At 48.2% G+C, this 26081-nt stretch overlaps 1 protein-coding gene across 2 annotated transcripts in view; it reads left to right on the forward strand.

The window, feature by feature from the left end:
* The first annotated feature begins 4320 nt into the window (after nt 1–4320).
* The window catches only part of Pik3cd (phosphatidylinositol-4,5-bisphosphate 3-kinase catalytic subunit delta), a 54746-nt gene continuing 32985 nt past the window's right edge, over nt 4321–26081 (forward strand). The window contains exons 1-2 of one of the 2 annotated variants that reach the window (XM_085838570.1): nt 7124–7362; nt 8631–8808. The gene's annotated coding sequence lies outside the window, so the exon portion shown is untranslated. Of the gene's footprint in view, nt 4398–7123; nt 7363–8630; nt 8809–26081 lie in introns of those variants that run through there. The other variant, XM_085838571.1, reaches the window with a different exon arrangement.

Raw genomic sequence — 26081 nt, forward strand, 5'->3', positions numbered from 1 at the left:
TGAGACGAGGCTGGCCTCCCAGGAGATCCTCCTGCCTCTGCCTCCCAAGTGCTGAGATTAAAGGTGAGCATCAAGGCCCCTGGCCATGATTTCTATTTCTGTTTTCCTTTATTTATTTTCCTTTCTTATCTCTATCTGTTTTTTTCTTTTCTTTCTCTAATTTTTATTATTCTTTTGCATGCTCTTTGTATTTTGCCTCTACTGTAGTTTCTATAAGGAAGTCACTAGGTCCTTCCCCCACCCCTGCCACAAGCATGCAGGCACGCACGTGTGCGCGCACACACACACACACATGCACACACACATACACACGCATGCACTCACACAGAGTTAGGCTCTCTGAGGCCAACACATATCACACGAATTATTCAGATTTCTTTTGTACAAGACACTTCTCTAGCCAGGCATGACTGCACGCACCTTTAATCTCCGCACTAGGGAGGCAGAGGCAGGAGGATCTCTGATTTTGAGGACAACCTGGTCTACAGAGTGAATTCCAGGCCAGAGCTAAAAAAACAAAAACAAAAACAAACAAACAAAAAAAACCAAAAAACCCTGTCTTTTGTTTTGTTTTGTTTTTTTCGAGACAGGGTTTGGCCTCGAACTCAAAAATCCGCCTGCCTCTGCCTCCGAGTGCTGGGATTAAAGGCGTGCGCCACCACACCAGGTGAGACCCTGTCTTAAACAGAGTATACCACAACAACAAGAGAGAGAGAGAGAGAGCAAAAGCAAGCCAGGCATAGTGGCACGTTTTAAATTCAGCTCTTGTAGGGCAGATGCAGGCAAATCTCTGTGAGCTCAAAGCCAGTCTGAACTACAAAGTAAGAATTAAGAAAGAAAGAAAGAAAGAAAGAGAGAGAGAGAGAGAGAGAGAGAGAGAGAGAGGAAGGAAGGAAGGAAGGAAGGAAGGAAGGAAGGAAGGAAGGAAGGAAGAAAGAAAGAAAGAAAGAAAGAAAGAAAGAAAGAAAGAAAGAAAGAAAGAAAGAAAGAGCTGGGTGTGGTGGCGCACACCTTTGATCCCAGCACTTGGGAGGCAGAGGCAGGCGGATTTCTGAGTTTGAGGCCAGCCTGGTCTACAGAGTGAGTTCCAGGACGGCCAGGGCTACACAGAGAAACCCTGTCTCTGTGTAGGAAAACAAAGAAAGAAAGAAAGAAAGAAAGAAAGAAAGAAAGAAAGAAAGAAAGAAAGAAAGAAAGAAAGAAAGAAAGAAAGAAAGAAAGAAAGAAAGAAAGAAAGAAAGAGTAACCTTTTTTGTTGTTACTATTTTGTTTTTTTAAAGTCCTTACCTCAGAGTGACCTCAGAGGGCCCTCTGGGCTCCTCAGCCTACAGAGCTAGATACTTTATCATTTTGGTCTTCATGGTTTCTTTTTTTCTCTTAGCATGCAGCCCAACACAGCTACAGAGTGGCCAAAGGCATCAGCATTAAACACCTGGGGTGGGGGGTGGGGGTGGGAGTGGGGGAGGGGGGGTGAGCCCTAGGGTGTGGGGAGGCCAGGCTCTGATTCTGGAGCTCTGCATTAGTCTCTCACCCCACCCCAAGTGTGTGTGCCCCAATTCCTGGACAAAGGAAACTGTAACAAGGTTTTTCAAAACTAACTGCTGGTGCCTGGCCTCAGTGCCAAGGGCAGGGCAGGAGTTAGCCGGTGCTTGCCCAACCCTAGCACAACTTTGGTCTTCAAGGGGTAGATGGGGAAACTAAGGCTGAAAGACTTCCCCGTGGCCACAGAGTGGCAAATGGTGGCCACTCCCCGGTGGCCTGGGATTTCAGAGTGTGTGTAGATCTTTTCATTTTGTTTTTACCATAGTGAGAACTGTGGTGGGGGTGGGGCCGAGTGTGTTAGGCAAGGGGTCGACCATCAGCTCTGTCCCCACCCCCACCCTTTTTTATTTCATATTTTGAGACAATGTCACTCTGCCTAAATTGCCCAAGCTGCCCTTGAGCTCACTCTGTAGCCCAAACAGGTCTTGAGCTTGTAATCCTCCTGCCTCAGCCTCTTAAGGAGCTACTATGGTAGGCCTAGACAACCAGGCTTTGTTGCTATTTTGCTTAAAACCTGCCGAACAGATGATGTGTCAAGAAAAAGAACCACTGGAGAGCAGAGCTGTCCAACCCTGCAATGTCCAAAGATTGTTCTAGAATAGCTAAGGTAATAATTACTCAAAATCAATCATTTCCCGGGGGTTCACTCTGCCTCACAGAGGGTGTTCTTAAATGTTTGTGTCTGTCGGGGGCACACACATGCCATGTCACACATGAGGAGGTCAGAGGACAACTGCAGATGTCTGCCAGTATCTTTCATCTTGTTTAGAGACAGTCTCTTGTTCACTGCGGTGTCGCCCAGGCTAGTTGACCCATGAGCATTTGAAATTCTCCCGTATCTACCTCCCATCTCATCTCGTGAACACGGAGGTTACAGATGTGCGCTCCGTTGTCTGATTTTTATGTGGGTTCTTGGGATTCGAACTCAGATCCTCGTGCATCACTGAGCCATCTCCCCAACCTACAATATAAGTATTCTATACATATTAATTTAATCCTGCCTGGTGGTGATGGCGCACGCCTTTAATCCCAGTACTCAGGAGGCAGAGGCAGGTGAATTTCTGAGTTTGAGGCCAGCCTGGTCTACAAAGTGAGTTCCAGGACAGCCAGAGCTATATATACTGAAAAAAAAAATCCTATGGAGTATTCTAAAAGTAAAACCGTATCATTAGCATTGCCAAATAACAGAAAGGAAGACCAAAGCACAGGGAGGATAAGTCACTTGCCTGAAGTTGCACAGCGCCACAACTGCATTTGGCTTTACAGGAGGTTCTTGCTCTGGACCAAAATGCAGCTATGCTTGCCCATGCTTTTCTTGCTCACAGGGTAGGGACACTGGGTAGTTTCTGCCCTGCCTGGAAGAACGGGAGCTCATAGTAGCTGCCCTGAGGTAACCCTGCCTGTGGGCATGTGTGGGTGTCCATGGTGAAGCCGCCGGCCGTTGAGCAGAACAAAGATACTTGCTGTTTGCTGCACCCTAGAGATGCTACGGAAGTTGGCTGTCTGCAGAGGGGAAGTTCTGCAGGAGAAGGCTCTTGGGAACCAAGGGTGCAGGCCTTTGCCAGCAGGCTCTCCACAGGGCAGCCCCCACCCTTCCAGACTAGGACTTCTTTCCGCTCCCATCAAATGGGGCCAGAGTGCTTCCGGTGGTATCCAGCTCCAGAAAGAAGCTCCACGTGAGCTCCTAGTGTGGCTTTGCTATGGCAAGTCCTTTTTGGGTTGCTTCAGATGACCCGCCATGAGCAGTTCGTTTTATTTACAGTTCAAAGGGAACCTGAAGTAGCTTCCTCTACCACACACATGACAACAGTTAAAAATAGAGAGAGAGATCAGAAACCAGAGAGGGGAAGAAGGCAGGAGGCCATGCTATCAGGAACTTGAGGAATGAGGACGGCTCTACTCAAATGTCAGATTTAGTTTGGTTTTTTTTGGGGGGGTACTCCGAGTGAAAAGGAGGGATACCCTAAGTTCCTGTGGTTAGGCTCGTACTTGGGTTTTTAGGAAGGTGGAATTTTCTTAGGCAAAGAGACTCACAGGGACAGCAAAGCAAGGTAGCAGGCTGGAGGAGCTGGGGAAAGTTGGCTGCTTGTTGACCGTGGCTCCTTAAAGTGACCGAGTGTCCCTTTTAATGATGAGACTTAATGATGAAGCTGATCGTCCTGGGCTGCTGTGGGGATCAAAGAGGACAATGTTAAAGCACAGGACTGGCGCGCGGCAGCATCTTGTACGGTAAAGGCATAAATTAGATCATTGTCACCCTTGCGTACCCATTCGAAATGGTTTTAGTATGTTTGTTTGTACACGTGTGTGAGTTTATACGTGTGTGTGAGATGATGGTGATGATGATACAAACGTGAAGTTCAGAGGACAGCTTTGGGGAGTCAGTTCTCTCCACCATGAGAGTTTGGGGGATTGGACTCAGATCTTCAGGGTTGGTAACAAACACTTTCATCCACTCCAGTTCCTAGCCAGCTTTTTGTTTGTTTGTGGCTTTTTGGGTTTTTTTGTTTTTTGTTTTTTGTTTTTTGTTTTTTGAAACAAGGTGTTCTGGTTAGTTTTATGTCAATTTGACACAAGCTAGTGCCATCAGAGAAGAGGGAGCCTCAACTGAGAAAATGCCTTTATGAAATCTGACTCTAGGCAAGCCTGTGGGGCATTTTCTCAATTAGTGATTGGTGTGGGAGTGCCCAGCCCATTGTGGGTGTGGCCTATCTTGAGCTGGTGGTTCTGGCTTCTCTAAGAAAGCAGGCCCAGCAAGCCAGTCAGCAGCATCCCTCCGAGGTCTCTGCATCAACTCCTGCCCCGTGTGAGTGTCTGTCCTGACTTCCTATGAAGATGAACAGTGATGTAGAAGTGTAAGCCAAACCAACCCTTTCCTCTTTTGTTTTTTTTCTTTTGGTTTTTCGAGACAGGGTTTCTCTGTGTGGCTCTGGCTGTCCTAGAACTCACTCTGTAGACCAGGCTGGCCTCAAACTCAGAAATCCACCTGCCTCTGCAACCCTTTCCTCTTTAAGTCGCTTTGGTCCTGATATTTCGTCATAGCAATAGTGACCCTGACTAAGGTTAGTTGGTACCAGGATAGTGGGGCGTTGCATTGACAGACCTGACCGTGCTTTGGGGAGGATTGTGGAAGACTTCGCTGAGAGCCCTGTGGACCCATGGCAATTGAGAATGTTGAGAGCAGTGCCGACGATGGAGGCCTGGCTGGCTTGTGGGATTTCAGAGGAAAGTTTAAAGGCTCTATCGGGGCTCTTTGGTGTTTTCAATTAAGATTCTGTTCTTCCGCCTAACTGGGGCTGAAGAGTCAGCTGTGGTTAAGGAGAAACTAGCAGCGCTGAAGTGAAACCTTTGTGTTCCTGGGACAAATGATGCCGGTCAGCTGGAGCTAAGAAATTAGCATGATTAAGAAGAGGCCAGCATCATTGGGATGAAATCTTCCAGGAACCGTTTCCTGAGAGCATAGAGAAGCTGTGGTTCAGAGGCAACCAAGGTTATACCTTGTACTGGCAGCCAAACTTGGTCGTGTGAGAGTCACCCGGGTGGTACTGGTTTTGAAGGCATGAAGGGGTCGTGGAGAGCAGCTGAGGCTTGGCACTGTGAGAGGCCAAGAGAGGCCATTGGTGAAGTGCAGCCTCAAGAGCCAACTGAAGGCTGGGGATTAAATAGGTCATACAAGCCAGTAAGCAGCGCCCCTCCAAGGCATTGGCATCAGTTGTCTGCCTCCAGACTCCTGTCCTGCTTTAAGTGTCTGTCCAGGCTTCCCTCGGTGATGAACAGTGATGTGGAAGTGTAAGCCATATTAAAAGCCTTTGGTCGTGGTGTTTCATTACATCAGCAGTAACCCTAAGATTCAGGTTCTCATGGAGCCCACGCTGGCCTTAAACTTGAACTTGCTCTACAGCTGAGGATGGCTTTGTACTTCTGATCCTCCTGTCTCTGCCTCCTGAGTGCTAGGAAGATAGGCACCTGCCACAGTGTTCAGTTTACGGAGCTGGGATTGAACCCAGGACTTTGTGCATGCCGGGCAAGCCACATCCCCAGCTCCCAGGAAGGCATTTTGGAAGGAGCAAAAATGTATCCCTCATCTGACTGTCTCATGAAGAGTTCTATCAGGAGCAGTGTTTAAATGGCAGCCTAGCCAAAAGCAGCCCCAGGACTGGTGCTGGCACAGTCTGTGGTCTTGGCCAGCACATTCCCTGCAGTGTTCTTTTCCCGTGGCTTTGCCAGGTTCTTCTCCTTGGCTGGGATAGAAACCTCTGACATCATCAGATCCCATAGGGTGAAAGTCAGGCTGTGAGCCTGGATGTCCTAGTGAGAAGGACATCTTGGAATAGACCAGACAGTTCCCTGAATGGGACCTGTCCCTCCACTCAACTCCTTTAGAGTCTCCAGTTATGTCTAGAGCCTGCAGCCTCCATCTGAGACAGCTGGGCCCATACAATAACTTGCACCAAGTCCTCTTTCCTCCCTAGACAGAAATGGAGTAGTTTCTGATGGTCCTGGTCCTGACCCTTCAGTCTCAAGAGAGGCTGGGAGCAAGGACCTGCCAGCCTCCAGCCATATCACACTGTGTCTTGTGGACCTTTCTAGAAAGCTCTAGAAAAAGCCCATTCCCAAATACCCTCTGAGACTCAGGCTGGCGGTCCTATTTGTTCATAGGAACAATGATAGCTACATCATGGGAGTGGGCTTGCTTCGTGGTGGAGCTGATTCTTAAGCATGTTGAAGGCCAAAATAATGATAATAGCAAGAGCTTTCTCTGGGCATGGCGGCTCTGGCCTTTAAACACATCATTTGAAAGCTAGACACAGGTGGATCTCTGAGTTCGAGGCCAGCCTGGTCTACATAATGAGTTCAAGGAATACATAGTGAGGTTTTTTGGTTTTTCTTTTTTTGTTTTAAAGTGCTTTAGTTCCCGGCCTGGGTTAGATCAAGTGAGTTGAGCCAGCCTCCCCCTCCCCAGGTGATTGAGAAAGGTAGGAAGCCCTGGTGATTACAGGGAAGCCTCGCCTCCATTGTCCACTCCATTTGTTTGTTCATTGGCTCACTATGTAGCCCTGGATGGTCTGGAAGTCACTCTGTAGAACAGGATGCCTCAAACTCACAGAGATCTGCTTGGCTCTCTGTCTCCCTAGTGCTGGGATTAAAGACTGTTCCACTACACCCAGCCAACCACTAGATGTTCTTGTTTGTTTGTTTGGTTGGTTGGTTGGTTTTTATTTTTTTGAGACAGGGTTTCTCTGTGTAGCCCTGGCTGTCCTAGAACTCACTCTGTAGACCAGGCTGGCTTTGAACTCAGAGACCTACGAGCCTCTGCCCAAGTGCTGAGATTCAAAGCTAGAGCAACCATGCCTGGCTAATGTTTTTAAAGGACCTTTGAGACTTGTAGGCTGTCTCTGTCAATCTTCTACACTGGCCTCTAGAGTGCCTAAGACAGTAGCTATTCACCCTGTCGTACTCTTAGCTTGTCTAGGTTTTGGTTTTGCTTTGTTGTTTTCTGAGTGACTGTGGTGATGCTCAGGGCTCTCCAGACCTTTATTTGGCAGTGTGCCTTTGCATCAAGAGAAGACTTTGTTTTTTAACAGAGCTGGGGTTCGAAGGCACCTGCTGGTGCTACCCTCAGGGCCCGCTGGGCCTGGGGCGGGGCTGGAGAGGCGCAGAGGACCAGTTGTTTTTCCTGTTATCTGTAGAAAGGAAACAAAGTGGGAAGTGGAGTGTGCGGACTGTCAGTAGGCGGGCTGTCCCGCTGCGCGCCCCGCCTCTGGCTCACTGGCGCCTAGCCTTGGGGCTGCCAGCTCCGCGGGCCCAGCTGCTGGACCGGTAAGTGCTCTCCATGGGATTTAGCGCAGAAGTGAGGAGAAGACGGGATCGGAAGGTGGCGAAGGGGTTCGGGGCGTTCTCTCACATGCTCCCAGCAGGCACAGCCAGTGCGCGGTGACTTTGGGCGCCTCCTGGCGTCTGGCAAGGGGACAGTGGATCCCTCCAAGCCGGTCTGCGGGGACCCAGGCCTGAGCTATCCTGGGGTTTAGGATGTCCCCTGTACCAGCATCTCTCTTACACCTGTCTCTGTGCGCCCCGATCTCCGGACAGGGGCTCTCCAGCGGGCAGTGAGGTCCGTGTTATGTTCTAAGCGTAGTCCGCTGAGGCTGAGCTGGAGCAGGATCTCCGGGTTTGGCAGTCCAGGCGTGGGGACAGGGGAGCGTCAAGATCCTCTGCACCCTGGCCCTGCGGTCCTCTCAGCCTCTTCAGGAAGGGTCAGGACTGGCTAGGAGCAGACACTGACGTTTCTGGGCCCTCCTTCTCTCTCTCTCTCCCCACTGCCTGTGCAGCTTGCCGCAGAGTTTTGGACCCAGGCGAGGGCTAGATCACTACAGATCTGTGGCTGAGCCAGGGTTACGGCGGCAAAACCGCCTCCAGCTTTGCATTTCCGGACTTTTAAAAAAAAAATACTCTTGCCGGTAAATCAGCCTGAATGGGGCTTCTTTTTTTTTTTTTTTTAAAGTTTAGTTTCCTGTTCTTATTTATACTTCCTCCTCTGCACCTCATCCTTAAGAGATAGGGAGACCAACATGACCTTATGTAGGTCCCGGGATAGGGGTACTTCTAAGGTGGCCGTCCACTTTCCTGGCGGACAGGTAGAGACTCCAGAACCCAGGATGGGGACTAATGGCAGAAGAGGTCATGGGTACTCTGGGGTGGGAGTAGAGGCTGGGGATAGGCTTTGCAATGTCAGGGTGTGAAGCGTCCACATACCGGGGCCTCATCTAGCTCCCTTAAAAATCCCTCCAGTTTGCAGATGGAATGTGGGGTCCTCTGAGCAGCCCATTGGGTTTAGGCTCTGCCAGGAGCAGGGACCTGCCAGCTTGCAGCCTCACCAGTCAGTGGAGCTTGAAGCAGCAGGACTTAAAGACCCCCCCCAAATGCTCTCTAAGACTTGGGACACAGTCTTCGGTGTATATGGGATGAGTGGGGGGGGGGAGTTGAGAGAGAGATTGAGGTTGAGATTCCCCAGTCAGGAGTGGCTCACTCCCTCCAAAGGGACTTGCAAAGTAAGGACATAGTCTCTGTTCTCATTCCTGACACCACAGGTTCCCAGCAGTGCTGGTGCTTGGCTGTAGAATTCTACCATAGGGACTTTCTCCTACAAACTTGCCCTGCTGACACAAAAATCTGCTGCGGGTTCCATCCCTTCTCTGCTCAGCTGCATCGGAACTGATGCTCACTAAGGTCCCACCAGAACTAGAGGCTATGCTAAGAACAAGGCAGGTAAGGAGACTACAGGCTTCTGGGGATGGGTGCAGGAGGGACTGGGGTCTACAAATAGAGGATCCTGAGTGGTTCTGGTTGCAGAGGGTTTGCTTCCTGCGTTTCTGTGTTTTTCTTCAACTGCACAGTAGGAGAGGGAAGTGAATGTACAATGTATGAAGCAATTCTCCCTTTGGCTGCTCTTTTCAAAATTACTGTTGTTTGGAGCAGTTCCCCAGTTCACCTCTGTGGGTCCAGAGCCCCAGCAAATGTCTCATTTAGATGGGACCTTAAGAAAGCTTCCGTGGCTCGTCAGGGAACCAGTGCTTCCCAAGAGGTCTGATAGTAGGGCTGGTCCGAAGGCGAGTGCCCCTGGAGGATGGGCAAGGAGAGAGGTCTGAACAGGGCACGTGTTACAGTAATGAATGACTAGCCTGGAGGACAGCAGGAGCCTGGCTTGTTTTGGCAGTGAGAAAAACACCAGCTTTATCTGGAATGGGCGCTCACTGCAGATCTCTGCTCAGTCCTGCTGTTCAGTGATCAGACTGAATGGTCATTGAAGTGGCTGGTGGAATTCCCCAGCCATCATAACAGAAACGCTGCCATTTTCAAGGTGGAAAAAAACCATCAACCGGGAACCTCCCTGAGCTCTCTTTGCACCCAAACACCGTGTGTGACTTTCTGTGGGGTGCGCCAGAATACAGCTCACTTTGCTCTCCCCCCAGGGCCAGGGCCGTCCCTGGGGCCTAAGAAAGTTCCCCTTCCGGTTGAATATGCATGCAAACCCTCAAGGCTTTGAGGATGGGTGAGGGTCAGGCTGCTGCTGGAGAAGGTGCTTGGGAAGGTGCTGGCTGTGCTCCATATGTGGCACACCGCTGATGGATGTGGCAGCTACAACCAGGAGCTCCACTCCGGAGGGGAAAATTAATTCCATTTTCAGAGAACTGGAGGAGGAGGAGGGTAGGGAGTACTGGGAGTGGGGAACTGAGGAGAGACCCAGAAGGGAGCACCTTGCTTGGGGTTCAGGTCCTATTGGGATGCTGTGTTGGTTCCTGTGGCAGCTGTACCAAAGGATCAACAGTTTGAATCCTTAAAAAACAACAGATTTTGGTTCTCCTGGCTGCTGTGTCCCTATGTGCCTTTTGTGTGTTCTAGCCTCAGTATCCATACTGATAACAGGAACGTTCGCTCACAATCATCTATTGACCTGTGTGTTAAATTGCACACAGCCAGCGGTGGTGGCGCAGGCCTCCATGCACTTGGGAGGGTGAGGCAGGCTGATCATTGAGAGTTCGAGGCCAGCCTGGTCTACAAACTGAGTTCCAGGACCACCAAGGCTACACAGAGAAACTCTGTCTCAAAAACAAACAAACAAATAAACAGATTTCTGTTCAGGAACCACAAGTTTGAAGTCAGAGTCACAGCAGGCCCGTGTCTCCTCCAGGACCTTAGTAGGGTAGAACTTGCCTCTCTGAGCTGCCAATGGCTCCAAGAGGCCCTGGCTCATAGGCCTCTGTCCTCATATGGCTATCTCCTCCCGTATGTGTGGTTTGTTGTGTCTCTTGTAAGAACCCTTGCAGCAGGAAGTCATTTTGAATTTCATTAGTTAAAGTCCTTTAACTAATTAAAGTCATTAGTCATAAAGTCATTCTTTAACTTATATATGCAAAAATCCTTTCTCAAGAGCTGGGGAGATGGTTTGGTGGAACACACTTTACCTGAGTTCTAGCCAAAGAGCCCTTGTTTAGAAACAACAATGGAAACCACCCTAGGTGTGTAACAGCCCCAACAGTGGGAATAACTACAAAGATTGGTGATAGATAAATACCTAACCTGTGAGCTCTAGGCCAAGGAGAAACCCTGTTTTGGTCTGGCGTGATTGGTCTGGCGTGATGGCTCGGCAGGAGAAGGGGCTTGCTGCTCAAAGATGCAAGCGTGATGACCCAGAACCCAGATTAATAGAAAAGGAGAAAACTGTCTCCATAAAGTTATATTCTGACCTCCATGTCTGTGCTGCGGCACGCCCCACACCATGCACATATGGAATAATAATAATAATAATAAACAATAATAATAAATAGGGGGCTGGAGAGATGGGTCAGTGAAGCATAGCACCTATTGCTCTTCTAGAGAACCAGAGTTTGGTTCCCAGCACCCACCTGGGGCAGCTCATAGAATCCTGTAACTACCCCGTCCACAGGAGCCAATGCCCCTTCTGGCTTCCACAGGCCCTGAACTCATGGCGTATACTCTCAGACACATCCATATCAATTTTTTAAAAAATCTTCTGGTTTTTATTTCTTTCTTTGTTGGTGGTTGTTTGTTTTTCGAGACAGGGTTTCTCTGTGTAGCCCTGGAACTCACTCTGTAGACCAGGTTGGCCTCCAACTTCGAGATCCACCTGCCTCTGCCTCCCAAGTGCTAGAATGAAAGTTGTACATCATTTCTACCCAGCCAAAAAAAATTTTAGAGCCGGGCGTGGTGGCGCACGCCTTTAATCCCAGCACTCGGGAGGCAGAGGCAGGCGGATTTCTGAGTTCAGGGCCAGCCTGGTCTACAAAGTGAGTTCCAGGACAGCCAGGGCTATACAGAGAAACCCTGTCTCGAAAAACCAAAAAAAAAAAAATTTTTAAATATTAAATAATAATACCCTATCTGCCAGGTGGTGGTGGTGCACACTTTTAATCCCAGTATCCTGGAGGCAGAGGCAGGTGGATCTATGTGAGTTCAAGGCCAGCCTGGTCTGCAAAGTGAGTTCCAGGGTATCTGAGGCTATACAGAGAAACCAAAAATAAATACATAAATAATACCCTGTCTTAAAATAAGGTGGACAGTGTAGCTGAGGATTAGTAGTACCGGGGTCTTTGTCCAGCCTATATACAGGGGTGTGTGCACACACACACACACACACACACACACACACACACACGTGTACTTCCAAACACATTTTTTTTTTTCAATCAATGGCGAGATTCGAGGGCAAAGGCACCCTTGAGAGCCACCGGCCAGCTCACCAGAGCAAAGGGAGTATTCTGTATAACTTCCAAGGAAGAAGCTGGTGTTGTCTTCCTACTCCTGCCCTGCCCTGTCTCTTCTGCAGGGTGACCTTAGGCTGCTATTTCGGTTCCCAGTGATCTCTGCTGAGCTACTGTCCCAAGTATCCCTCCTGCTTCCCTTTCCCTGGCTTTTCGACCGGCATCAGCTTTCTAGTGTACCCTTCCGTCCTTCTCTTTCCTGTACCCCTCTCAATCTCGGCACCTGCTAGCTTGGTGCCTTCTCTATGGCCAGAGGAGGTGACAGTAGCTCCTCTCTTTGCGGCTGAGTCCCCCCATGTCTTCCGTGGGGACTGTAATTTGCCTGATAGAGATTTCCTGAGATGTGGCGTGTGGTCTTTGAAGGGAATTGGGGAGCCCCCGTTACTGCCTGCAGGAAGCAAGAGGGACCGTGATGACATCAGAGGCTCTCTCGACTGTACATGAGACATTGCTTTTCTTGTTGTGGAGACTGGAGCAGTGTGTTCTTAACAGGGGAGGGAAAGCATACCCTGTCGTTGACACTTTGGGAGGGGATGACAGCCCCACCAGGGTGAGGATGCAGCAGTCCCTAAGCAGGGCAGGGCAGGGCAGGGCAGGGCAGGATTACTCCATAGTGTGTGGAGCCCAGGCTTTTCCTGGGAGCCAAGCTACCTTGCTGAGAGTGGCAGCCTCCAGCACAGAACTAGGTTTCAGCTTCATCTGCTCTTTAAAAATAATTTTGCGGGCTGGTGAGATGGCTCAGTGGGTAAGAGCACCTGACTGCTCTTCCGAAGGTCCGAAGTTCAAATCCCAGCAACCACATGGTGGCTCACAACCACCCGTAATGAGATCTGATGCCCTCTTCTGGTGCATCTGAAGACAACTACAGTGCATTACATGTAATAAATAAATTAATTAAAAAAAAATAATTTTGCTGGACCGGGCAGTGGTGGCACATACCTTTAATCCCAGCACCTGATAGAGACAGGTGGATCTCTGAGTTCGAGGTCATCCTGGTTTAACAGAGTGAGTTCCAGGGCACCCAGGGCTACACAGAGAAACCCTGTCTCGAAAACAAACAAACACCCAAAACAACAACAAAAAAGTTCTTCTTGTTTTTAAGTTATTTGTATGTGTATGTGTGGATGGGTAGTGCTGGCACGGTATCCCCCGTAGAGCTAGTGTTAAGGTGATGTGAGCCGCCATGTGTGGGTGCTGAGACCTGACCGGTTCCCTCCAAGAGTGGTATGTGTCCTTAACCACTGAGCCATCTTTCCAGTCTTTTTTCTTCTTGCTGAGTAACCTTGGGCTAACTGCCTAACCTGAACCTCAGAGGCAATATCAGTTTTTAGAATTTCATGAATGGGTAAAGGAACCAGACACAGCAAGACAGATGTTATCTGAAATGGAGCCAGGAGAGACCTCTCTACCCCAAACGTGAACTCCCCCTTCCCCACCCACTTTAGCCCCTGATAACTGCTCTCTTGTCTTTAAGACCTTGACAACTCCAGCTACCTCATGTAATTCAATAATATCGAGTAATACGGCCTCATCTTTTAGACAGGGTCTCCGGGAGCTCAGGTTGGCTTCGAACTGACTACATAGCCGAGGGTGGCCTTGAACTCCTGATCTCCTTGATGATAGGCTTCATTCACCATGCCCACCTAGGCAAGTGGTTTAGTGTTTGGCTGTGTGTGTGTTTGTGTGTGTGTGTGTGTGTATGCATGCATGTGTATTTAGGTGGACACTTGTGGAGGCCAGAAGACAACACAGCTGTCTATCATTCTTTCTCCTTTATTCCCTTAAGACAGCATCTCAGCCAGGCAGTGTTGGGCGCACCCCTTTAATCCCAGCACTCGGGAGACAGAGGCAGGCGGATCTCTGAGTTCCAGGCCAGCCTGGTCTACAGAGGGACAGGCAGGGTCCCTCGATGAACCTGAGACTGGGCATTTCTATTAGACTCCCTGGACACTGAGCTTGTGGGATCCATATCTCTCTCCCCACCAACAGCAGGCTTGTGGGCACTCTTACCCGTGGCCGGCTTTGACGTGGCCGCTGGGAATTCGAGCTCAGGTGCTCCTGTTTGCACAGTGAGCACTTGTACCCACCGAGCCGCCTTCCTAATCCCCTGTAATTGATTTTTTGCATTTTGTAGCCTAACGGTTTTCTAGGTTACTTCCTACCCTAGTGGTCCTTTGTGTGGCTCGCGTCTCTAAAGCAGGGATGCCGGAGGCTCTGAGGAGACCTTCAGGGAGAGGGGCTCATGCCGCACCCACCCCACAGTCCCTATCCCCAAATCTACAACTAACATTTTTCAGGCACGTGGCCTTTCTCATACTCTGAAATGATTACATCAGAGACAACGTGTTTCTGTCTCTAGAAGCTAAGTGGCTATACAACAGCTCCAAGACCCTCTCTATCCCTGAATATCAAGGAGAGACTTGTCTCGCTAACCCTCTTAAAGGTAGTCATTTACGATGTATTTCTGTATTGCTGGCTAGTTTAAGGAGCTTGCCTTCTGGAGTGGGTTGAGTTCACATTACAGCCTTGTCCTCTCTCCTGGCTGGGTGGCCTCTGGAAGCTTGCTTGACTCCTCAGGTGTTCTGTTTCCTCTGTAAAATAAAGCTGATGGGATCAGCTCCAAGGTAGAGTAGTAAGTAAGTGAGGCGAATTAGGTTAGAATCGCTTAGCACGCAGTGCCTGTCAGCTGTTCCTAATTATCATTTGCTTCAAGTCGCCGGTTTGCTCTCAAGATTCCTCTTGCTCGAACAAGGAGAAATGGTAGACCCTTAGACCCTTAAGCCAAAGGGAGACTGACTGACTTCCACGGAGACATCAGCTGCCAAGGAGGTCCGTGATCTTAGAAGACAGGCCGGCAAAGCCTTTCTGTCCAAATGGACTATCCCCTTGGTTCGACCTTGGCTGCCTGGCTGGACTTGGGTGGTGGTGGTTCTGGGCCATGGAAACAAGCCTGTGGTGGGACAGTGTGTGCCTTCCAGAGTAGATGAAGGGTTCTGCTGCAGCCTGGATTCCCCTGTGGTCTTGCAGCCTCTGAGGTGTGGAAAGTACAGATAAAGATTATGACTGGCTCTTGTCAGGAGCAGAATTCATCTCGGGAACTGTTCTACTCTTTGCACGCACACACCTCATTGTGCGGTTTGAGAAACCCAGGTCGGGGCTGGGATGTTAGTAGGTGGGGTGTCTGCCTAGCACGCCAGAAGCCCTGCATTTCTTCTTCCCACCACTGCATAAGCCTGGCACGGTGGCGCACTCCTGTAACGCCAGAACTTGGGGCATGGACACACAGGAGGATCAGAATTTCAAGGTCACCCTTGGCTACATAGCCAGTTTGAAGCTGTCTTAGGTTACAGGAAACCCTGTCTCAAGATAAAAACAGAACAGATAAACTAAAGCAGCCCTAGAAATGACCCAGGGACTTCAGAAACCAGAATCTGGGACGTGGGCACCTGGCTTTTTGCCCACGGTGCTGTTTACTGAAGGACCCCCACCCCCTCCGCCCCCAACACTTTGTTTGTTTGTTTTGTTTGTTTTGTTTGTCTTCTGTTTTCACTGCTAGGGACAGACCTCAGGGCTTTTTGCACATTCTAGGCAAGCTGTCTGCTACCGAACCACACCCCTAGCTCTCCTAAAGCCCTTTATTTTATGTTCAAAGGATCTTACTTTTTAACTGTGGGTGTGTGGGTGGGTGGATGAGTGGGTATGTGCCCTGAAAGGCCAGAGGCATCACATCAGAGGTGGAGCTCCAAGACAGCTGGGAGCTGCCCGACACAGTTTCTGCGGACTGAACTCTGGTCCTCTGCAAAAGCAATATGTACTCCTAACTACTGAGCCATCTCTCCAGCCCACTGAAGCCTTCTAATGGCCCCTGATTCCATCTCAAGTGGGCCAGGGCAGCCTCAAGTGGGCAGGGCGTACCACACGATGTATGCGCAGGTGTGCAGGTGTTCCTCTTTGAGGCTGACCTGTTGCAATTAAAGGAAGTGCATAAAACCAGGATCTTGTTCTCAGATAATCTGCTTCATGAGAAATTTCTTCAGGGGGAAACCCACCAAATTCCCCTACTACCCCCACTTACTTCTCCATGTAAAAGCATTCCAAACAAAAAAAAACAAAATAATCGACTTTCAGAGTCGATAAAAGGACAGTGTGTGCCTCTGCTTCTGAGGGCTCCCGCTTCAGGGGTGAATCACCCTCCGTGGGCTTTACCGCCTGTTGTGTGCCATGACAGATATTTGAGTGAGACAACGCATCTGTCATTTGGAAACCAGTGAAGTGTGATTTGTTTTCTTCAGCCAAGTAAGGCACGAGTGGTCTAACGAGTGGCCGTGGCCTAAGACACTCCAGGTTTCAGGTGTCTGGTGGGCTTGGTGGGCTGTGCTTGGCAGAAGTGGATGGAAACAGCTTCTCATTAGTAGTGTTTAGAGCAAGGACCTCGGAATTAAACAGATGAAGGCTAGCAATTTAGCTCAGTGGGACAGAGCATTTGCTAAGCGTGTCTGAGGTCCTAGGCTTGATCCTTAGCATTGAAAACGAGAGAGAGAAAAGAGAGAGAGAGAGAGAGAGAGAGAGAGAGAGAGAGAGAGAGAGAGAGAGAAAGAATGAATATTAGAGCTGGTGGAATTGCTCAGTGGTTAGGGGTGCTTGCTGCCAAGTCTTTTTTGTTTTTATTTATTTTTTTTAAAATTTTTTTTTACATTTATTTATTTATTTATTATATGTAAGTACACTGTAGCTGTGTTCAGACACACCAGAAGAGGGCATCAGATCTCATTACGGGTGGATGTGAACCACCATGTGGTTGCTGGGATTTGAACTTCGGACCTTTGGAAGAACAGTCTGGTGCTCTTATCCACTGAGCCATCTCACCAGCCCTCTTTTTTGTTTTTAAAGATTTATTATTAAATCTAAGTACAGTGTAGCTGTCTTCAGATGCACCAGAAGAGGGAGTCAGATCTCGTTATGGACGGTTGTGAGCCACCATGTGGTTGCTGGGATTTGAACTCAGGACCTTCGGAAGAGCAGTCGGTGCTCTTAACCACAGAGCCATCTCTCCAGCCCACTGCCTAGTCTTATGACCTGATTTGTTCCCTAGAAATGCATGATGGGAAGAGAGGATGTTTTCCCATAAGTTTTCCTCTGACTTCCACTGGGTCAGTGGCATCCTCATGTCTGTACACACACACATGCATACACATAGATAACTGTAATCTTAAAAAAAAAAAATTGGACTGGTGGGCTGGGCATAACAGCAAACACCTGTAGTCCTGGCACTCTAGAGGCCGAGGCAAGAGGATCACAAGTTCGATGCTAACCTAGGCTACTTGGCAAGAAGCAGGTGGTTCCTATACTTAGATACTTAACATGTTATGTGATCTTGATGAGTGTGAAAACAAGATTTCATCTGAAAAGCTGGGACTCCACTAGTCTGTCCTGAGGATCAGACCTAAGTGAACCTTGTGCAGCTTCCGGACCCATGAAAAGCTCGAAATTTTCCGCTACTGTGAACTCTGAATCTTAGCGGCCCACAGTGTGGGAAGGAGTAGGGTTCGATTATCAGCCTTTTGTAACTCGATTGTGTGCCTGAGATGATGTCCGCCTCTGTAGCTGTAAGGCATGGACGGACTGCTTCAGAAACGGCCACCCGGGACCCCCGAGCACGAACGAGACTGTGGGAAGAAGCTGGGGCACTGGCGGAGCTGGCAGGAACCTCGATCCCGATGGACCAGTCTTCTCCGACTTTCCCAGCCGCTTCTCCGGCCAGAGATGTTCTGTGTAATCCCAGTCCCTGACCGAATTCCACCCTCACCGTGACCTTGCTTTGAAGCTTCGAGCCCTATTTTAAAACTGACATTAATTTTACATTCTCTTCCATGATACGTGTATGTTTATTTTACTATAGAGAATATTTCTCTCTACTTTGAGGCAAATTGCTACTCCGGAGAGATGTTTATGCGTTCTTCTGTGGCTTCCTCTGCTCCCAGCAAGTGACACTAATCTTAGTTTGAGAACATGAGGATTATGAATGGGAGACAGAATTTTGACCAAAATAAAAGAATATATATATATATTTTTTTCTCTCGTGTGTAAGCGTGTGGGATGTGTGCACATGTATGTACACAGGTTCTCACGGATTGGGGTGGGGCTGTATGCACGTGCAAATATGTGAGAGCCTCCGTGGCAGCCTGGGGTTTCTTTCCGGAGTATTCTCAAATGCTTTTCACTTAGTCACATTGAAACAGGCTCTCTCAATCGAACCCAGAGCTCATCCGCTGGGCAGTCTGCTTGCTCTGGGGGAGTCTCCTGCATTTGCCTTTTGGCCACTGAAATTACAAGGCAGCCTGCGATGCTGGCCCGCCATTTACATGGCCTCTAGAACCCAAACTTTGGTCTGTGAACTTGGGAGGCAAACTCTTTACCTGCTGAACTATCTCCTTAGTCCAAGAAACACAGCTTATTTATTTATTTATTTATTTTAAGATTTATTTCTTTTGCCGGGCGTGGTGGCGCACGCCTTTAATCCCAGCACTCGGGAGGCAGAGGCAGGCGGATTTCTGAGTTCGAGGCCAGCCTGGTCTACAAAGTGAGTGCCAGGACAGCCAGGGCTACGCAGAGAAACCCTGTCTCGAAAAACCAAAAAAAAAAAAAAAAAAAAAAAAAGATTTATTTCTTTTATGTATATTGTGTGTGTTTCCACATGGGTTTGTCTGACCCATACATGTGCTGGGTGCTGGAGGAGGCCTGAGGGCATTCACTGTATCCTCTAAGCTGGAATTACAGGTGGTTGTGAGTGACTTTTTTTATCAAGCCCTGGTGATGAGGTTGGCCACTGTGGCCCCACAGCCCCAGTGGGAAACAGAGGCACACAGAAGCTGACCCGATCTTACAGGTTCTGGGGGCCTAAATGGCTTAGAGACCTGTTCAGGGGAAGGAAGGAGACATGGAATGCTTGCCAGGGAGAGTCAGGCATTGATGGTAAATGATAGATGACAGATGCAGAGAGCCCTGTGTCCCCAAGACTTTTCTTCCTTTGGTCCAGCGAGTGTAAAGTTGTATACAGAGGGTCTCAGGAGACTACGAGGAAGGGACCATGTAAGACAGATGGAGGAAGAAGGGACTGAGTGTGGATAGTCAGCCTCGGGTCAAGGAACTGAAGCCCTTGGTAATGGGGACCGATGCTCACTACTGAAGAGAGGGGGAAGAAGTAGAGAGTTTGGGAACTTGTGGGATTTGGGGATTGTGGGCGGTGGGATTGAGACAAGTTCTCACCGTGTAGCCTCAGCCGGCCGGGACCTTTTCATGTAGGTCAGTTTGGGCCCCAAACTCATGCCACCAAGCCTGGCTTGAGAATTAGACATTTTTTGTTTTGGTTTTTCAAGACAGGGTTTCTCTGTGTAGCCCTGACTGTCCTGGAACTCACTCTGTAGACCAGGCTGGCCTCGAACTCAGAAATCTGCCTGCCTCTGCCTCCCAAGTGCTGGGATTAAAGGATTAATTAGAAGTTTTAAAAGATACTAAATACTACAAGGGTATGGATGGAGGTTGGAGTGGTCACATCTTCTAAGCATTATGGACTTAGGTCTTCTGTAGTACATATTAGACACTCTATAAATGCACATCATGTATATATATACATATATAAAGTAAACATATATTTACTATTAAATATATTTAAATTTTAATTATTATATTATACATAATAAATACATATAATCTTTATAAATATTACATGTGTAGAAATCATAGCCATCAGTGACATTTGTACATGTATAGTATATATTTTTACATAGATTTTTGATTCAAGTTACTAATAAAAACTTGGAGCATATAAATAAGAAAAAAAAAGTACAAAATAAAGATAGACATAGGCTTGATTCCCCAGGTAGGTACTACAGAGAAACATGACTCTCACACAGGAAATAGCCCAGGAGATGATGGTCCAGGAACCACCAGGCTTGTTCTAGAAGTGGCTACCCTGCTACCTCTGCACCAGCTGAGGGCCATCCCGGCACTCTGTGTCTCCCCTTCTGTCGTTAAACCTGGGTGACTGATCCCTGTGTACCGCCGGGGAGCTAAGGCAGCCTCTAACCTCTTTCCACAAGAGCATCTTCTCTACTAGGATTCCCGGGGCCACGCCCCTCTCTAGATGTCTGTGGATTTTATTTTCCTTTATACTGAGCTGAAGAGCCAGGTTGGACATTTCATTTTCGTTATCCATAATAATGTTTGGAATGGGCCTTCCTAGCGGGTAAGGAGGTTGGTAGCTCCTACTGCAGCCCTGAGTTGCTGGGATATTATGAAGTGGTCCCCCCCACCCCTTCCTTCGGTCTTGTCACACAACTTCTAAAAATCCTTGGAATCTGCTAGCTGCTTCCCTAAGGTGACTTAGGAACGGGGCTAGTCACTGGAAAGACTTTACATATAATCAGTTGTTTGGTTTGTTTTTTACAAACCTTGGGCTGTGACTGTCTCAACAAGCTAGATGAAGCCACCCATCCCCCATCACACCAATTAAGGAGGAGTGGCAAGATGTGTTCAGGGTGGCTACACCAGGGACAGGAACAGACAGAGGTAGGACCCCATGTCCATTCATCTGGAAGGCATTGATGCACACTTTGTTTAAATGGGAAGGGTGCACACAGTAAGAAGTCCTGGCCGGGTGTGGACTTCAGGGCCATTGTCTCAGCTCCTGTCTTGCAAGGTGGTCCGATGAGGTCTTTATTGCCCAAAGGGACAGGGCGGCTCTCAGAGGATAGCTCTCTAGGGCACAGCCTCACTCTCGTGGGTAATTGCCCTCATCTAGAGGGTGCAGGAAGGAAACAAGGAGACAGGTCTGAGGTTTTGCTTCTCCTGGAATCCAAGGTGACTGCAGCTTTAGGACTTTTAGCTCTGTCTTCAGCCAAAGAAAAGAATGCACAGGGACACAAAAAACGAGGCCTAGCCGGGCGTGGTGGTGCACGCCTTTAATCCCAGCACTCGGGAGGCAGAGGCAGGCGGATTTCTGAGTTTGAGGCCAGCCTGGTCTACAAAGTGAGCTCCAGGACAGCCAGGGCTACACAGAGAAACCCTGTCTCGAAAAGCAAAAAAAAAAAAAAAAAAAAAAAAAGAGGCCTAGATGCCGGGCTTTCCTTTAGACAACACTTTTGTTTTGTTTTTTGTTTTTTGAGACAGGGTTTCTCTGTATAGCCCTGGCTGTCCTGGAACTCACTTTGTAGACCAGGCTTGCCTCGAACTCAGAAATCTGCCTGCCTCTGCCTCCCGAGTGCTGGGATTAAAGGCGTGCGCCACCACCGCCCGGCTTTTTTTTTTTTTTTTTTTAAACAGCAGTTTCTAAACACAAGTTCCAGGCTAACCAATAACCAATAAGACCCTGTGTTGAAAACAAACAAACAAAAAACACCAAACAAACAAACAAACAAACAAAAAAACCAAAACCAAACCAAACCAAACCAAAAAAAAAAAAACAAAACAAAAAACCCAAAACAAAAAACCCAAAACCCATAAAGAAAGACTAAAACCCTAAAGTACAGTGTTTGCTTTTAGATGGCTGAGAATGGCCAATCCTGGGGCGTGGCATCCCCATTCGGGTGTGAAATTCCACGCCTCTCTGTTCCCTACTCTCTCAGGCACTCCTGTGGGAAGCCTCTGGGATGTCATTGGCCATGATCAGCTGCGGGCTACCGCAGAATCCATTGGCTGGCTGGGGTGTGGGCAAACTCATCACACCTCAAAAGTCAGGAGCTTGATGTGACAGTGGTGTGGGGGAGACAGTCTGTTCACCCCTTTAAACCCAGTCAACCTTGAAGTGGGTCATGCCATCCCACAGAGGTTGCAGGGGCCATCTGCTCTCCTTGGGTGGCCCATGAGGCAGGCTGACTTGAGAGGATACAGTCTCTCACGTAACGGTCACGTATTGTACGTAAAACCAGCACCAGTACAACTTGCTGAAGCTTTGGTGGTTGAGTTTGATTTGATTTGATTACTTATTAGTTTTTGGATTTATTTATTTTCTGTGCATGTATGTATTTTGAGTACATATATGTGCAACATGTGTGTGAAGGAGGTGCCCACAGAGGCTAGAATTACAGGCAGTTGTGAGCCATCATGTGTGTGGGGGGGAGTGTGTGTGTGTGAGAGAGAGAAAGAGAGAGAAGGAGAGGGAGAGAGAGGAAGGAGGAGGAGGAGGAAGAGGAGGAGGAAGGGATATTTAGATTATAGCACCAGGCTAAGATCAGGTTTTTAACTCAGGTCTGACCCATAACACTCCCTGCTGTCTGGTATTAACAGCAGGTTCTTTCTGTTATTCCGTAAGTCACCTGCTCTCTAAGGACAGCTTTGTTTCCTGTGTTTAGCTTAATTTTTTGCTAGGTTCTTCTTCTTCTTCTTCTTCTTCTTCTTCTTCTTCTTCTTCTTCTTCTTCTTTTTATTTTATTTTATTTTTTAATCACCTCTCACTTGGTCCTCAGCGAAAATTAGGTCCAGAAACCCACCCCAGTGCCTTTTGGGGAGGAACTCGCATCATTATTCAGCAATTTATCCTGGCTTTTCCCTCAGTAGGAATCACAGCAGGCTCTTCCCCCAAACAGAGCACTTCTTCCATTCATAGCTGACAAGAAACTCAGGTTCACAGGCTCCCGGTGGGAACCTGAGCCTCCCCTGTGAATACCTGTGGAAGCTGTTTGAGTGAGCCATTGATCCTTGCTCCTGAGCCCAAGGTCACCCCCTTGTGCTGCTTGCTGTTCATGTCCTGGGCCAGGCAAAGAGCAGTGGATTGCTTAGCAGGTGTCTTCAAAGCCAGGCCTATTCCAGAGCCGCGTTCCTGGAAATACTAGTGGCGGGGGTGGGGGGTGGGGTGGGGGGTGGTGTTGGGTTTTGTTTTTGTTTTTTGGTAGAATCGTGACAAGATGAACAACGCCAACACAAGCATCATTTTCCCTGGCCTGCCCACCCACTTCCTTGCCCTGAGTCACAAACTCTGGGAGTCTCAATTAAGACAGACCTGTGGTCAGAGCTTAGGGACTTTTACCCCAGAGGAGAGGGAAACTTCAGGTCTTAATTAACTTGGCTTTTTTAACTACAGTTGAGTGACTTTTTGAATTAACCGGAGGGTGAGAATTCAAAGCTTAATGAAACTGTGTGAAGTGGAAGGAGAGAGAGAGTTTCTTGTAATTAGGTAAAAAGATCAAGAGAAGAGAGCAGCACCGGGTGGGCAGGCCCCCCTGGTCCCAGGTACTCAGAGAGCTGCTATAGCAGGATCAGGATTGCTGACACTCAGAAATTAAAAACCAGCCTGGAAAACGCTGCAAAGACCCTGTTTCTAAACAAACAAAACAATACAATACATCAAGGGCACAAAGCTATAGTGAGATTATGTGAATATATGTAAAAAAGCTTTTCCCTTTGCGGGGGGGGGGGGGGGGGGCGGGGCGGGGCGAGAACCGGGGTTTTGTGTCACCTTGACACAAGGTAGAGTCATCAGAGAGGAAGGAGCTTCAGGTGAGGAAATGCCTCCATGAGATCCAGCTGTAGGGCTGTAACTGAATTAGTGATCAATGGGGGAGGGCCCTGCCCATGGTGGGTGGTGCCATCTCTGGGCTGGTGGTTCTGGGTTCTATAAGAAAGCAGGCTGAACTAGGCAGGGGAAGCAAGCCAGTACACTCCTCTGTGGTCTCAGCATCGCCGGCTCCTGCCTCCAGTTCCTGTCCTGGTTTCCTTCAGTGCTGGACTACAATGTAGAAGTGTAAGCTGAATAAACCCTTTCTTCCCTAATTTGTTTTTTTGGTGATGGTGTTTATTGCAGCAATAGAAACCCTGAGGCGAGCTGGTACCAGGAATGTGACAGACTTACCTTGTTGTTTTGAGGAGGACTGTGATAGGGCTTTGGAACGTTGAGCTAGGGAAGTCACTAGTGCAGATGATGGAGGCCTGGCTTGTGATGTTTCAGAGGGAAGCAAAGATCCCACCAGGCTTTTGTGTGAAGAATTTGTGATTCTGGGCATCTGGGGCTGAAAAATCACCTGTGTTTAACAAGATACCAGGACTTGTAAAGTGAAACCTTTGCTTTGCTGGGATACTCAGTGCTGGTCAGCTGAAGCTGAGAAATTAGCAGGGATTAAGAGACCAAGGACTGGAGAGATGGCTCAGCAGTTAAGAGCACTGACTGCTCTTCCAGAGGTCCTGGTTCAAATCCCAGCAACCACATGGTGGTTCACAACCATCCATAATGAGATCTGATGTCCTCTTCTGGGATGTCTGAAGACAGCTACAGTGTACTTACATTAAATACATAAATAAAATTTAAAAATTTAAAACAGAAGAAGAGACCAGCATCACTAAGGTAAAATCTTCTGGGAGGTGTTTCCTGAAAGTCAGCAAACAGAAGCTCTGCTCTAGAGGCTGGCAGCCTAACTTGGAGAGTAAGAATCCCCCAGGTGGTGCTAATTTTGAAGGTGTGAAGGGGTCCTGAAGAGCAACTGAGGCTCAGCACTGTGAAAGGCCTGGAGAGGCCATTGGTGAAGGTGCAGGATTGAAGGGGTCATACAGAGAAACTGAGGCTTGGCACTGGGAAGAGACCCTATGAGAGGCTATTGGTGAAACTGGAGCCCAGTTGCAGCATGGGACCACAGCAGTTTTGGAGATGCCAGTACCATGGGATGACCACCAAGAAAGAGCATCAGCAGCAGTGGAGTGAGCTGGAGCCTAGAAAATAAGCAGTGTGGGCTGTGGGGGTGGGGGTGCCAAGGGGAGGACTGGAGAAGTGACCCAAGCCCTTTGGAGGAGCCCAGAAGATGGTGACTGGATCCCTGACATTGGATGGTTGGAGATTGGTTTTGTTTTGATTTGATTGTGACTATGCCCTGATTTTTTTTCCCCTTTTAAAATAAGAAGGTATTTTACTGAAGCCTACAGTTGAAAGAATTAAATACAGTTGAATTAAAAAAAAAAAAAAATCTAGCCGGGCGTGGTGTTGCACGCCTTTAATCCCAGCACTTGGAAGGCAGAGGCAGGCGGATTTTTGAGTTTGAGGCCAGCCTGGTCTACAAAGTGAGTGCCAGGACAGCCAGGGCTATACAGAGAAACCCTGTCTCGAACAAAAACAAACAAACAGATTGGATATTGTTAAAGGGACTGAAATTTTAGAGTGTTTGATTTTGTAAAGACTAGGACTTTAAACTTTGGGATGAATAAGAAAGGAGGGGTTAGCCGGGCGTGGTGGCGCACGCCTTTGATCCCAGCACTCGGGAGGCAGAGGCAGGCGGATTTCTGAGTTCGAGGCCAGCCTGGTCTACAGAGTGAGTTCCAGGACAGCCAGGGCTACACAGAGAAACCCTGTCTCAAAAAACCAAATCAAACCAAACCAAACAAACAAACAAAAAAAAGAGAGCAGGTTGAGCAAGCCTGGGAGAGCAAGCCAGTAAGCAGCCCCCTTCCCTGCCTCTGCATTGGCTCCTGCCTCCAGGGTCCTGCCCTGTCTGAGTTTCTGTCCTGACTTTTTTTTTTTTAAAGATTTATTTATTAGTATAAGTTCACTGTAGCTGTCTTCAAACGCACCAGAAGAGGGTATCAGATCTCATTATGGGTGGTTGTGAGCCACCATGTGGTTGCTAGGATTTGAACTCAGGACCTTCGGAAGAGCAGTCAGTGCTCTTACCCACTGAACCATCTCACCAGCCCCCTGTCCTGACTTTTTAATGACAGACTACAGTGTAGAAGTGTAAACTGAGTAAGCCCTTTCTTCACTAACTTGGTTTTGGTCATGGTGTTCCATTGCAGCAAGAGAAGCCATGACTTTGCTGATTAGAATTTATAGCACACATTTAACAGGTTTTATGGTAGCTGTATCTGCTTCCCTTTGTCCTGCCCCTGACTTTAGTCCTGTGGTGCTGTCATTCTGTTGCTGTGACCAACACCATGACCAAAAACCACTTAAGGAAAGAATGGGCTTCCTTCATCTTCGAGGCTGAAGTCTGTGGCGGTTTGAGTAAGAATGGCCCCCGGAGGCGCATTGGTTACCAGGGAGTGGCATTGTTGGCAAGTCTGTTAGTCAGGGTTCTCTAGATTAACAGAATTTATAGAATATATATGTATATATATGTGTGTGTGTGTGTGTATATGTATATATATGTATGTGTGTGTATGTGTATATATGCATATGTGTATATATACAAACATATACATATGTGTGTATATATATACACATATATACATATATATATATATATATATATATATATATATATATATATAGTTTATTAAAGTGAC

Source organism: Mus caroli, unplaced genomic scaffold (assembly GCF_978045245.1).
Source record: "Mus caroli unplaced genomic scaffold, Mus_caroli_1 scaffold_6, whole genome shotgun sequence".
Lineage (NCBI taxonomy): Eukaryota > Metazoa > Chordata > Mammalia > Rodentia > Muridae > Mus > Mus caroli.